Source organism: Panulirus ornatus, chromosome 1, assembly GCF_036320965.1.
Source record: "Panulirus ornatus isolate Po-2019 chromosome 1, ASM3632096v1, whole genome shotgun sequence".
Taxonomy (NCBI): Eukaryota; Metazoa; Arthropoda; class Malacostraca; order Decapoda; family Palinuridae; genus Panulirus; species Panulirus ornatus.
The window spans coordinates 80,304,579-80,320,794 of record NC_092224.1 but is presented as its reverse complement, the minus strand read 5'-3'; the positions used below and the strand labels follow the sequence as shown (position 1 = coordinate 80,320,794).

At 40.9% G+C, this 16,216-nt stretch overlaps 1 protein-coding gene across 5 annotated transcripts in view; it reads right to left on the bottom strand.

The window, feature by feature from the left end:
- The window catches only part of LOC139750137 (signal peptide peptidase-like 2B), a 124,072-nt gene that overhangs the window by 7,252 nt on the left and 100,604 nt on the right, over positions 1-16,216 (bottom strand). The window lies entirely within an intron of this gene.

Genomic DNA, 16,216 nt, shown 5'->3' with positions numbered 1-16,216 from the left:
ACCATGGAAGCGGAAGTGGATCATAGGGTGGGGGAGGGGGCGAAAATTCTGGGAGCCTTGAAGAATGTGTGGAAGTCGAGAACATTATCTCGGAAAGCAAAAATGGGTATGTTTGAAGGAATAGTGGTTCCAACAATGTTGTATGGTTGCGAGGCGTGGGCTATGGATAGAGTTGTGCGCAGGAGGATGGATGTACTGGAAATGAGATGTGAGGTGCGAGGTGGTTTGATCGAGTAAGTAACGTAAGGGTAAGAGAGATGTGTGGAAATAAAAAGAGCGTGGTTGAGAGAGCAGAAGAGGGTGTTTTGAAATGGTTTGGGCACATGGAGAGAATGAGCGAGGAAAGATTGACCAAGAGGATATATGTGTTGGAGGTGGAGGGAACGAGGAGAAGTGGGAGACCAAATTGGAGGTGGAAAGATGGAGTGAAAAATATTTTGTGTGATCGGGGCCTGAACATGCAGGAGGGTGAAAGGAGGGCAAGGAATAGAGTGAATTGGATCGATGTGGTATACCGGGGTTGACGTGCTGTTAGTGGGTTGAATCAGGGCATGTGAAGCGTCTGGGGTAAACCATGGAAAGCTGTGTAGGTATGTATATTTGCGTGTGTGGACGTATGTATATACATGTGTATGGGGGTGAGTTGGGCCATTTCTTTCGTCTGTTTCCTTGCGCTACCTCGCAAACGCGGGAGACAGCGGCAAAAGAAAAAAAAAAAAAAAAAAAAAAAAAAAAAATAATAATCCCAAGGGATAGGGGGAAGACTGTTCACATTTATCGTACATGTTGTAGGTGATTACCACCTGGTGTGGGAAATGAGGGCTGGGAGTTTTCCCCTCCTGTATCACTATTTTGCAAAATAGCGAACAAAGTATGGAGCTATGACAGGGTTTTTCCTTGAGGGCTCAGTCATCTGTTCCTGGTCCTACCTCACTAAGGCAGGAAACAGTTAACAGGTAATAATAAAAAGATATTCTTTTCTTATAAGCATTATCAATAGTATAATTTTTTATGATCATCATTATCATCATATAACAAAATCTGTATCAGTCCTCCCAAATCATCATCTTTCTTAGGTAAGGCAGAGTTGAGATGAGACTCGAAGAGAACTCTAATTGTTCAGCACACATTAAACTTTTAACCAGGTCTCATACAGATCTCCAATGCATGGTAAAGGGGACTTCCCATAGAGATATGATTTGTACTTTTGCTCTAAAAATCAAAATGCAGCTGACTTATGGTGGTGTTGATATTTGAGAACAATGATAAGGAATTCAGTGATCCACATAATAGTTGCTGTGATGATTAAAATTCATTTGATGATGATAAAAAGAGCCAGGTGAATCAGAATAATACATACAAGGTGGTGACTATTGAGAAATACTGACACCATGTTGACAGCTTTTAGCAATCTCAGCAATAAGCTTTCCCAGAAGTTTCATTTCGTTTTTGCCTCTCTAAGAAAAAGCTGACACCTATTTCACTTGTTTCTCTCGTTTTCTTATTCTTAAAGGACATCCATTCATTTCCTACAAGGAAAATTGTTTTCCCTTTACCTGGAAACCAACCAATTTTCAGAGCCGCTGAAATCATTGTTCCTTATACTAATGAAGGTTGTTTACAGTGGATACTATTACTTTTGTTAGTCAGGTACTTTTACTGAAATCAGTGTTACTTGCAATGAAGTAACTGTCATCTGCAGTGAAATCACAGGTATCTACATTGGAATCCATTACTTGCATTCAAGTCACTGGTGCCAGCACTTGTACTGATGTCAATTACTTGCAATGAGGTCAATTACTGAAATCACTGTTACTTGCATAGAAGCCACACACGTAGTAGTCATCATTATATGTACTGATGTCGGTAACTCGTAACAAGTCACCACACCTTGTAGCAAAGTTGAAGTCATATCTTCAGACCTATAGACATCCAATAGCATACAAGCTCACAAAACAATGAACCATATAACAGAACATATGAACTACTACCATGAATATTTAAAAGAATTCCAAGCATACAGTTTAGAAGGAAGAGACAAATATACACGATAATCTACATGTGGCTTCAAAGACTGGGCCAAAATATGAAAATCACCGAGCTAAAAATCTCACAGAAAAGAAAGTGTGATCAAAATGAAAAGTATAAATCAAATCTTGGGAAAAATAAGTCAAACATATATAAACATGTATATGTATATATATATATATATATATATATATATATATATATATATATATATATATATATATAGTGATTATTTAATGGAATCTTCAACGAAAAACAAAATGGGAAACTTTAGATACAAAGTTAGCTACTGGGATCTGAAAGCCCTAAATTTTCACCATTGTGAAGGCCATTGTGATTTAAAAAAGTGAAACCGTGTATAATATGAGGTATATCATCGAAGTACGGCAAATACAAAACTACAAAGGAAACAAAAATTTGTAGAGATCATTCATCAGCACTGTAATGGAATGACGAGTCGAAAAAGAAAAATCGCTAATACGGAAGAAGAACCAAACCTTGGGGAACACCACAATTGACAAAATAAATCAATCGTTTCAAAATAACATCGATAGACTGACTGAGAGATATCACCAGTTGATCTCAGCTTGTGGGAACAATACTGGTGGAAGTGCAACTCTCGCGAGTGACAGTCATAGACTAAACATCCCGCTGTAGAAGTCAAAGGGATATTCTGAAGAATCAAATTCATGTTTGCCCTGAGGAAGGGAATATAAATGAGAGCAAATATCAACAGATTATTGGTTCTTTCGAAAATGCTGGGCTCGGAGGAGCAAATGGGAGGAACATTCCTCACTGTTTAGGAGGCACACCCACCTACTTGGTTTGCTTCAGTCGTCTCGACAGAAACGATTCCTCATACGACTTTACCAAAGGGTAAAGGACAATCACACTTTGGGAGATGGAACGTCATTTGTTGGGACCAGGAAATTTTGCCAATTGGAGACAGACCAGCTCACTTTCATGCATATTGCTAATCCTCCAAAAAAGCAGAACTACAGCGATTCCTAATGTAAATAAAGGCTGGGCGAGTCAGGTGTTTCCTGAATTGCTAGGCTGTAGGGCCCTGCTCTTAGAATTCGGAACAGTAGCTATCCTCATAAAAGACTTCGGAACAGTAGCTATCTTATTAAAAGGCTTCGGAACAGTAGCTGTTTTCATATATGAACACAAATTGTGCTATGAACCTGAAAACACAACCAATTTCATGAATATACATTTTTTTATGCAATTTCGCATGAGGCCTCTTGTACGAGTCCCAGTGGTGTGTGTGGGGGAGAAGCCCACAACATCCCTGCTCTGGTGCGGGGCTGCTAAGCTGAAGGACGCTGCTGAATCGTTCAGCACAAAGCATTCTGATGGTCCACCACTTCTAAACACACACACACACACACACACACACTGAAGGAACCTAAACAGCGGTGGGTTTCCTCTCGTCCCAACACACACTTAATTCCTTCTAGGCTAGCCAAAAGGAAAAGTGGAGAAAAGATATTCTTGCTTGTGTTTTCAGTCTCGCACATCTCTCAAGAACAGGCATATACTAGTACATACCCCACAAATTTAGCTCTTAACATATAGGTTTTGCACAATAATAATAATAATAATAATAATAATAATAATAATAATAATAAATAAATAAATAAATAATGAAAAGCCCCATTATACCAAGGATTAGAGCTGAGCGAGACAAGTGGAGCAGACAGTGGTGCTCCTAGTCTCACAACAAATCAACGACGGCGGGAGTGGGATCCCAGACCTCCAGCCTCGAAGGAATGTCAACTTGGTGACAAAAATACAAATGAAAACGGACTACAGAACACACATTTTTTGGTTAATGTCCATAACGGCAGCGTAATACAGATTTTCGGAATTATTATTATTATTATTATCATTAGTAGTAGTAGTAGTAGTAGTAGTAATAGTAGTAGTAGTAGTAGTAGTAGTAGTAGTAGTAGTAGTAACTGCCACAGCAGTGGTAGCCGTCGTAAGTGATGTTACTGTGCAGTTGTACGTTACTATGATAATTACGATAAATAAAGCCATTACTACAACTGCAGAATATACAGATAAGACAATCCAGAGGTCGAACTCTGTGGAGAGAGCAGAACTCGTCAGGAGCCGTTACTGGTTCAAACATCAGCCACACCAAATCAACAAGACGCCTTGAGTTCATGAGGCAGGTTGTTCAGACTCCATTATGCATACACCCCACAAACATAACGTATATCTTCACTCAGTAAAGTAATACTGATTACAATGATATGACAAACAACACGTCAAGCATGAGGTACATGTTTAGTATTTCAGAAATATAAGGAAAATAAAAGGTTTGAAGGATTCATTGTCTTCCAAAAAGGGTCTCATATTGAAGAACTGTCTAACTGTTTAACGTTTAATATCTACAGTACGTTCAGTTCTTGATCCTCTTAGATGAATGGTATGTACTTGTAAGATTCACAATGATCTTGTATTATAATTCCCCAAGAAACATGACCCATGCTAGACACTTGTTTTGATGACCGTGTCTGGTATGACAATTATCCCCAATACGGTCGGGGACTCCCTCCGCCAGATAACGGGCCGTACTGCTGAACATGAAATCTTGTCTTTTTTAAATTACTAAGTATAATAGCTCCTATCACAGGAGCTAATTTCCGTAAAAGTGTGAGTAACACGAACAGAGGAGGAAGCATAGGTCACTAATCTACATAGTAGCAATCAATATACAAGATAAAGAGGACATTCACGACTCAGTATTAAAGCCATTATATCACCGATTTTTGAACGAAAGTAAAACTTATCAGTAAGCTATAAAGATTCTAATTCGTTTTTCTCTAATCATGAGAGAGTCAGAAACCGAGTATGTTTTAGAAAAAAAAAAAAAAAAACTCCTTTGGGTCAGGTGGCCGGTCGGGAAGGGTGGCCACTGGGGTGGGGTGTCCCGCCAACAGCCGGCGGTGACGTCACGCTTGATGATGCCACCAGGAGGGTTGGCGGCGGCGGCGCGCACACCCACACCACCACTCACAGGCCCGCCACGTCTCTGCTGTATTATTACTCATGCCTGCATATCTTACATGATTTTACGCCTGTTTGCATACCCCAGCGTCGTGGGTACCTTGAAAGCGGGTCTGCGTACTCCAGATTTATGCCTTGTCTATGGATTCTTTGGGTACCAAGAAATTTTCGTTTCTGCTCTCAATATTGTAAACCTGTTCATATTAATCGCCTTTTTGAGTCTCCTTGTTTCTTAGCAAACAAAATTCCACTGGTTACAAATACTTTCTCGCATCACTATCATTCAGACACCAGAAGTTAAGTGGTATCATTCAACTACTGTTAAAATTCTGAAATTCAATTCCAAGTTTTACTCCTCCTTCAGCGACTTAACCTCTCCCTAATCTCCTATAGTCTGCGACTGACACCTTTACCGTCCATGCATCGCTTGTTCACAGGGATGTACAATAAGTTCTTCATCTATCTATGAGTATAGCAGCAATACGTATAGGATATAGAGTTTTACACTTTAAGAGCGGACGAGATGCCAGATTCACCAACGCCTGATGATGTTACCATCACTCGAGGTGGAAAATGGGAGGGGTTGAGGTTGACAAGTTTCATACATTCTTTAAAATTTTTTTTTTTACACACTCACTGAAGCTATTGTTTTAAAAGGCCCCAAATGGTCTTAATGTAATATAATTGGTCAATTGTAACACATTCGCTTGAACAGTACAACATACAATTTTCTTATTGCTATTTACTGAGTCTCAGACATTGCATTACTGAACCTTTCATGTCTTAAATGGTGAAAACTGCAATAAACTGCACCCGAAACGGAAGTTCAAATCAATTTTCTATTAAGCATACACGAGATAGAGACAACTGGAGCCTACTACTGTCAACGACGTATGGCATCTTGTCACATTTGATCTTGGTCGTCTATCCGGCACCTTCAGTCATGGTCGTGCTTGAGATATTTGACACACATCTGCCGCAGCGTTTGACACTGTAAGTCTGGACGTTGCATCTGCCACAGCTGGATGTGGTCCAACGCCCTAACTACCGCTATAGCTGGTCTTATCCCAATGCCAAACCGACAATTCGTTTGGTCCTAATTTCTGACACTCAGTCGTGTCCCAACTTCTAACAGTTAGTCTTAACCTAACTTACGACACAGTTAGTCTTAACCTTACGTCTACAAAAACATGGTTAGTCCTAATCTTATCCTAACTTTTGAAAGAGTTTTCACCTGATTTCTGACATACATTTAGTCTTAACCCAACTTCTGACATAGTCTTAACCTAACTTCTGACACACAGTCTTAATATAACTTCTGACACAGTTTGCTTTAACTTAAATCCTGACTCATAGTCTACTCTTGAGACCCACAGTCTGACCTTTACTCATATCACAACATTTGAATTCTAAAACATTACTTATATCACAACATTTGAATTCTAAAACACAAAGTTTTCCCAGCGCATGATCACGAACCAGGATTTCCACCAAGCAAAATCCCATTACTATAGAAGAGAGAGAGAGAGAGAGAGAGAGAGAGAGAGAGAGAGAGAGAGAGAGAGAGAGAGAGAGAGAGAGAGAGAGAGAGCATCAAAAACAAGAGGTTGGTCTAAACTTCAACAGAAAACAAAAGACATTTCCTGATAAACATAAATAAGAATCCACAGCTGAAGAAGAATGCAAATAAACAGCTAACCGCTTACAAACACAGCTCAATATATAACCAACCAAATAGGCAGACGCTTCACACGCCCTGATTCAACCCACTGACAGCATGTCAACCCCGGTATACCACATCGATCCAATTCACTCTATTCCTTGCCCTCCGTTCACCCTCCTGCATGTTCAGGCCCCGATCACAAAATCTTTTTCACTCCATCTTTCCACCTCCAATTTGGTCTCCCACTTCTCCTCGTTCCCTCCACTTTCCGACACATGTATCCTCTTGGTCAATCTTTCCTCACTCATTCTCTCCATGTGCCCAACCCATTTCAAAACACCCTCTTCTGCTCTCAACCACGCTCTTTTTATTTCCACACATCTCTCTTACCCTTACGTTACTTACTCGATCAAACCACCTCACACCACACATTGTCCTCAAACATCTCATTTCCAGTACATCCATCCTCCTGCGCACAACTCTATCCATAGCCCACGCCTCGCAACCATGCAACATTGTTGGAACCACAATTCCTTCAAACATACCCATTTTTGCTTTCCGAGATAATGTTCTCGACTTCCACACATTCTTCAAGGCTCCCAGAATTTTCGCCCCCTCCCCCACCCTATGATCCACTTCCGCTTCCATGGTTCCATCCGCTGCCAGATATATATATATATATATATATATATATATATATATATATATATATATATATATATATATATATATATATATATATTCCTATGAGACCACGGGGAGAATGAAACACGATAAGTTCCCAAGTGTACTTTCGTGTAATAAACACATCATCAGGGGAGACACGAGAGAAATATGTCAGTTGATATACAACGAAGAAACGTAGCTAGGATGCAATTTGGTAAACATGTTTACCAAATGGCGTCCTAGCTACGTCTCTTCGTTGTATATTAATTGACTATTATATTTTACTTTTGTGTCTCCCCTGATGATGTGATTATTACACGAAAGTGCACTGGGAACTTTTCGTTTTTCATTTTCCCCGCGGACTCATAGGAATATACTTGATCACGCGCAAAATTGTCATCCTTTCCAATATATATATATATATATATATATATATATATATATATATATATATATATATTGGGGGAAGAGCAGTGTGGTTTCAGAAGTGGTAGAGGATGTGTGGATCAGGTGTTTGCTTTGAAGAATGTATGTGAGAAATACTTAGAAAAGCAAATGGATTTGTATGTAGCATTTATGGATCTGGAGAAGGCATATGATAGAGTTGATAGAGATGCTCTGTGGAAGGTATTAAGAATATATGGTGTGGGAGGCAAGTTGTTAGAAGCAGTGAAAAGTTTTTATCGAGGATGTAAGGCATGTGTACATGTAGGAAGAGAGGAAAGTGATTGGTTCTCAGTGAATGTAGGTTTGCGGCAGGGGTGTGTGATGTCTCCATGGTTGTTTAATTTGTTTATGGATGGGGTTGTTAGGGAGGTGAATGCAAGAGTTTTGGAAAGAGGGGCAAGTATGAAGTCTGTTGGGGATGAGAGAGCTTGGGAAGTGAGTCAGTTGTTGTTCGCTGATGATACAGTGCTGGTGGCTGATTCATGTGAGAAACTGCAGAAGCTGGTGACTGAGTTTGGTAAAGTGTGTGAAAGAAGAAAGTTAAGAGTAAATGTGAATAAGAGCAAGGTTATTAGGTACAGTAGGGTTGAGGGTCAATTCAATTGGGAGGTGAGTTTGAATGGAGAAAAACTGGAGGAAGTGAAGTGTTTTAGATATCTGGGAGTGGATCTGGCAGCGGATGGAACCATGGAAGCGGAAGTGGATCATAGGGTGGGGGAGGGGGCGAAAATTCTGGGAGCCTTGAAGAATGTGTGGAAGTCGAGAACATTATCTCGGAAAGCAAAAATGGGTATGTTTGAAGGAATAGTGGTTCCAACAGTGTTGTATGGTTGCGAGGCGTGGGCTATGGATAGAGTTGTGCGCAGGAGGATGGATGTGCTGGAAATGAGATGTTTGAGGACAATTTGTGGTGTGAGGTGGTTTGATCGAATAAGTAACGTAAGGGTAAGAGAGATGTGTGGAAATAAAAAGAGCGTGGTTGAGAGAGCAGAAGAGGGTGTTTTGAAATGGTTTGGTCACATGGAGAGAATGAGTGAGGAAAGATTGACCAAGAGGATATATGTGTCGGAGGTGGAGGGAACGAGGAGAAGAGGGAGACCAAATTGGAGGTGGAAAGATGGAGTGAAAAAGATTTTGTGTGATCGGGGCCTGAACATGCAGGAGGGTGAAAGGAACGCAAAGAATAGAGTGAATTGGAGCGATGTGGTATACCGGGGTTGATGTGCTGTCAGTGGATTGAATCAAGGCATGTGTATGGGGATGGGTTGGGCCATTTCTTTCGTCTGTTTCCTTGCGCTACCTCGCAAACGCGGGAGACAGCGGCAAAAAAAAAAAAAAAAAAAAAAAAAAAATATATATATATATATATATATATATATATATATATATATATATATATATATATATATATATATATGTGAGTGGTGGGATGAAGAAGTAAGAGTATTAGTGAAAGAGAAGAGAGAGGCATTTGGACGATTTTTGCAGGGAAAAAATGCAATTGAGTGGGAGATGTATAAAAGAAAGAGACAGGAGGTCAAGAGAAAGGTGCAAGAGGTGAAAAAAAGGGCAAACGAGAGATGGGGTGAGAGAGTATCATTAAATTTTAGGGAGAATAAAAAGATGTTCTGGAAGGAGGTAAATAAAGTGCGTAAGACAAGGGAGCAAATGGGAACTTCAGTGAAGGGCGCAAATGGGGAGGTGATAACAAGTAGTGGTGATGTGAGAAGGAGATGGAGTGAGTATTTCGAAGGTTTGTTGAATGTGTTTGATGATAGAGTGGCAGATATAGGGTGTTTTGGTCGAGGTGGTGTGCAAAGTGAGAGGGTTAGGGAAAATGATTTGGTAAACAGAGAAGAGGTAGTGAAAGCTTTGCGGAAGATGAAAGCCGGCAAGGCAGCAGGTTTGGATGGTATTGCAGTGGAATTTATCAAAAAAGGGAGTGACTGTATTGTTGACTGGTTGGTAAGGTTATTTAATGTATGTATGACTCATGGTGAGGTGCCTGAGGATTGGCGGAATGCGTGCATAGTGCCATTGTACAAAGGCAAAGGGGATAAGAGTGAGTGCTCAAATTACAGAGGTATAAGTTTGTTGAGTATTCCTGGTAAATTATATGGGAGGGTATTGATTGAGAGGGTGAAGGCATGTACAGAGCATCAGATTGGGGAAGAGCAGTGTGGTTTCAGAAGTGGTAGAGGATGTGTGGATCAGGTGTTTGCTTTGAAGAATGTATGTGAGAAATACTTAGAAAAGCAAATGGATTTGTATGTAGCATTTATGGATCTGGAGAAGGCATATGATAGAGTTGATAGAGATGCTCTGTGGAAGGTATTAAGAATATATGGTGTGGGAGGAAAGTTGTTAGAAGCAGTGAAAAGTTTTTATCGAGGATGTAAGGCATGTGTACGTGTAGGAAGAGAGGAAAGTGATTGGTTCTCAGTGAATGTAGGTTTGCGGCAGGGGTGTGTGATGTCTCCATGGTTGTTTAATTTGTTTATGGATGGGGTTGTTAGGGAGGTAAATGCAAGAGTTTTGGAAAGAGGGGCAAGTATGAAGTCTGTTGGGGATGAGAGAGCTTGGGAAGTGAGTCAGTTGTTGTTCGTTGATGACACAGCGCTGGTGGCTGATTCATGTGTGAAACTGCAGAAGCTGGTGACTGAGTTTGGTAAAGTGTGTGGAAGAAGAAAGTTAAGAGTAAATGTGAATAAGAGCAAGGTTATTAGGTACAGTAGGGTTGAGGGTCAAGTCAATTGGGAGGTGAGTTTGAATGGAGAAAAACTGGAGGAAGTGAAGTGTTTTAGATATCTGGGAGTGGATCTGGCAGCGGATGGAACCATGGAAGCGGAAGTGGGTCATAGGGTGGGGGAGGGGGCGAAAATTCTGGGGGCCTTGAAGAATGTGTGGAAGTCGAGAACATTATCTCGGAAAGCAAAAATGGGTATGTTTGAAGGAATAGTGGTTCCAACAATGATGTATGGTTGCGAGGCGTGGACTATGGATAGAGTTGTGCGCAGGAGGATGGATGTGCTGGAAATGAGATGTTTGAGGACAATGTGTGGTGTGAGGTGGTTTGATCGAGTGAGTAACGTAAGGGTAAGAGAGATGTGTGGAAATAAAAAGAGCGTGGTTGAGAGAGCAGAAGAGGGTGTTTTGAAGTGGTTTGGGCACATGGAGAGGATGAGTGAGGAAAGATTGACCAAGAGGATATATGTGTCGGAGGTGGAGGGAACAAGGAGAAGAGGGAGACCAAATTGGAGGTGGAAAGATGGAGTGAAAAAGATTTTGTGTGATCGGGGCCTGAACATGCAGGAGGGTGAAAGGAGGGCAAGGAATAGAGTGAATTGGAGCGATGTGGTATACCGGGGCTGACGTGCTGTCAGTGGATTGAATCAAGGCATGTGAAGCGTCTGCGGTAAACCATGGAAAGCTGTGTAGGTATGTATATTTGCGTGTGTGGACGTATGTATATACATGTGTATGGGGTGGGTTGGGCCATTTCTTTCGTCTGTTTCCTTGCGCTACCTCGCAAACGCGGGAGACAGCGACAAAGTATAAAAATATATATATATATATATATATATATATATATATATATATATATATATATATATATATATATCGTATGAAGGCAAATAGATCTATCGCATGAAATCATATATCTAACGTGTGAAGGCAAAGAAATCTAACGTATGAAGGCAAGTAAATCTATGGTATGAACGCATATAAATCTAACGAACGAAGGCGACAGAAACATGGCGCTACCAACCAACCAGTGAGACAACCCAAGACAGAACAAATGAAGAGGAGACGGCAGTAAACTAAGAAATAAATAGGAATAAACAGCTCAAGAAAACCCCCAATCAATAAAGACAACAGATGCACAAACACCCGACCAAATCAAAACAACAGCAGCCTAGAGTCGCCGAACCCCAGCCTAATTAAGACAACCCATGCGAAAGAAACACACCCGACAACCCCATCGCGACGGCTCAAGACAACCTATCCCACCTGGAGGGCCGGCCAGATTGTATCATATTGTCTTAACAAGAAAATTGATGGGGAGCCGTCCAGCCCCGGCCCGCATAGCAAGCACCGACACAGCCCCTTCATATATATATATATATATATATATATATATATATATATATATATATATATATATATATATATATATCCATGTGTGGCGAGGTGGCGATGGGAATGAATAAAGGCAGTGTGAATTGTGTGCATGGGTATATATGTATGTGTCTGTGTGTCTATATATATGTGTACATTGAGATGTATAGGTATGTATATTTGCGTGTGTGGACGTGTATGTATATACATTGTGTATGGGGGTGGGTTGGGCCATTTCTTTCGTCTGTTTCCTTGCGCTACCTCGCAAACGCGGGAGACAGCGACAAAGCAAAATAAATAAATAAATATATATATATTACACCTTGCACACAATGATGCACTACAAAGTCTCTGTACACATGGAAGTACAGACAACCATACAGACTGTGTGCACTTGATATACCCATAGTCATTGTATTACTGGAAACAAAAAGACGAATCCATGTTACACTTCATACATTCACTGCTTAGGACATACACAATACATATACGGTAGTGATAACACACACACACACACACACACACACACCTTGATCTTCCGCTCTTTTGTGATTAACTGATTAGTTACTATTATGTCCTCCCTGTTTCACTATCTTTAACCGAGTGGCCATCTGAATTCAATAAACCATTATTCAGTTATTAGAGTCCACACATAATGATGATCACCTGTGATAGGAAGAAGTGCGTAGCCATGAGGTGCTTGACTTCTTAAGCCTGGCAGTTAGCATGGTAAAAAGGAGTGCTTGTCAGGAGGAGAGACAAACCCCAAAGGACCAGCGTAAGGAAACCAGACATGAGGGGGATGATCTGGACGAGGCGTGAGGGAGGTGAAACACTCCCTCTTCTTGTTCAGGGAGGCAGAGATTAATAAAGGAGCATGCATGCACATGCTCTATGCCACAGCTGGAGCTCAAAAGACCAAACTGGGGGAAGCAATCCAGACACTGCTGGAGTGGTGGATTCAAGACTCATATGAGAGTCTCAAAGACTGAATTAATCTGCCCACAGGGGTTCACGATAGCAAAGAGAAACAGGAAAGATAAAGAAGGGGAGGGATTGGACCCCATCAAAAAAAAAAAAGGGTATCCATTATATTTCAGGAAATACTGATGGCACATTGAAACGGTACCTAATGGATAAAATTACTGAATGAGAGAAGTATACAATGAAGCTGTTAGTTGATAATCTCCAAAGCATTGGGGTGACCCGGTATATGTGAATGTATAGGGATAACAATGATGGACCCACTAATGTGGTGAAGCGACGAGCCGAGATGCTCCCTCCTCGGCTTTCAATGACAGGGAAACAGACCAGGAAAGTCCTCATGGAGACGGAAGTGTCCTGCTCATGGAGACGGAAGTGTCCTGCTCATGGAGACGGAAGTGTCCTGCAGACACGATGCCAGACTGTGTACATGAGGTTTACCTGTATCAGAACCTCCCGGAGCATGCCAAAACCTAGGGGCAGAGATACACCATCTCTACTACACAAACATGAAACCTGAACATGTCAGTAAAGGGATACTGAATGGTAAAACTGATCATGAAGGGGACACACGAGGAGAAGCAGACGAGAAGAGAGACGAGTTTGAGAAGAAATTCAATTATAGCAAGTATGTAGAACTGAAGGAAAGGTTCTTTGAGAGTATAAACCAGGCAACAGACCATTACTGCAGAAGGTAAACTGGTTCTTTGAGAGTATAAACTGGACAAGTTTGCTCCATAACCATACAATATACCAACGCTACAGAAGGTTCTGTGAAATATACTATAAAGGAACTTTATCAGAGTTGCAAACGAGACAAACTCTCAGCTGGTTAATATCAGAAGTGCACTCGTATACATGGATGAGGAAATATTCAGCATGTTATTTACTGGGTATTACATTTAAGTCAAAGCTCCGATGTACTTCTCAAGTGTGATCTTCGCACTTTTAAGAGACAAAGCGCATTGATGGAGAAGGTTCAGATGGGAGTTAAAGTGAGAGGGTAAACACCATAAATCTGCCTGCCCACCGCGGAAGACAGAAGAGTATGGGGTGACTTGATCACAACCTCGAAGTTACCGAACCAACTTGACAGTGCAATGTCCACAGCAGAATTCTCTGAAAGATGCAAAGACCGGACACCCAGAGGCCACAACGTGGAATTAAGCGCGAAAGTTGTTAAGAAAGGCGTAAAGCAGTAGTTTTACGGCATCACAGACGCGGTTGTTTGGAATACAATAAGTGATGAAGCTGTGAATGTCGACATTACATACGAAAGTTTAAATAGCTTTATGACAGAAAAATAAAAGATAATGAGCAGGGCCCCCACTGTGCAAACACTGTAGTTGATTACAAAAAAAGTAATTACACACTATCTTACAGTTTATCTGATACAAGTTTTCCTCACACATTTTACAGCATTTACACTGCCTGTAAACCATGAATGCACCTTTCATGAGTTATTTCAACACAGAAATTCACATTTCCACAGCGAAACGTCCGTAATAAGTGCATAGTCACAAGATGAAACATCTGTAACGCATGCGTGGAACGTCACACGAAACATCTGTAACACATGCATAAACGTCACATGAAACATCTGTAACAAATGCGTGAACGTCACACGAAACATCTATAACACATGCATAAACGTCACATGAAACATCTGTAACATTTGCGTAAACATCACATGAAACAGCCACAACGTGCATGAACGTCACGCGAAACATCTATAACACATGCAAGAACTTCACATGAAACTTCTGTAACACACGCATGAATGTCACATAAAACATCTGAAACAATGTGTAAACGTCACATGAAACATCTGTAACACATGCATAAACGTCACATGAAACATCTGTAACACAATCGTATACGTCACATGAAACATCTGTAACACATGCATGAACCTCACATAAAATAGCTGTAACACATGCATGAACGTCACATGAAACATCTGTAACAATCGTAAACGTCACATGAAACATCTGTAAGACATGCATGAACGTCACATGAAACATCTGTAACACATGCATGAACGTCACATGAAACAGCTGTATCACATGCATGAACGTCACGCAAAGCATCTATAACACATGCATGAACGTCATATGAAACAGCTGTAACACATGCATGAAAGTCACGCAAAACGTCTATAACACATGCATGAACGTCATATGAAACAGCTGTAACACATGCATGAACGTCACGCAAAGCATCTATATCACATCCATGAACGTCACATGGAACAGCTGTAACACATGCATGAACGTCACGCAAAGCATCTACATCACATCCATGAACGTTACATGAAACAGCTGTAACACATGCATGAACGTCACGCAAAACATCCACAACACATCCATGAACTTCACATGAAACAGCTGCAACATGAACGTTACATGGAGCAGCTGTAACACGAGCATGGATGTCACATCTGACAGCTGCAACGTGTGCAACAACACTCACGAGAAAGATGCGAGAGAGGAACCGCAGGGCGGCCGACAAATGAGACACGCTCGCCAATAACACAAGGTGAATGATACAAAAACAGAATCACAGGCAAAACCAAGTTGTTACAACACATTTAGAGGGTGCTGGAGCAACAAGCCTGAAAAAGACAGACTACTGGGGAAAAAAAAAAGCAGCAAAGATATATCATTAAAAAAAAACATGGCAAACACAGAAACAAAAGATGTAACGACAAAAACAAAACATAAAACGACAAAAACTGAAACAAAAGATATAACGACAAAAACTGAAACAAAAGATGTAACGACAAAAACAAAACATAAAACGACAAAAACTGAAACAAAAGATTTTTTTTTTTTTTTTTTTATACTTTGTCGCTGTCTCCCGCGTTTGCGAGGTAGCGCAAGGAAACAGACGAAAGAAATGGCCCCCCCCCCCCCATACACATGTACATACACACGTCCACACACGCAAATATACATACCTACACAGCTTTCCATGGTTACCCCAGACGCTTCACATGCCTTGATTCAATCCACTGACAGCACGTCAACCCCTGTATACCACATGACTCCAATTCACTCTATTCCTTGCCCTCCTTTCACCCTCCTGCATGTTCAGGCCCCGATCACACAAAATCTTTTTCACTCCATCTTTCCACCTCCAATTTGGTCTCCCTCTTCTCCTCGTTCCCTCCACCTCCGACACATATATCCTCTTGGTCAATCTCTCCTCACTCATTCTCTCCATGTGCCCAAACCATTTCAAAACACCCTCTTCTGCTCTCTCAACCACGCTCTTTTTATTTCCACA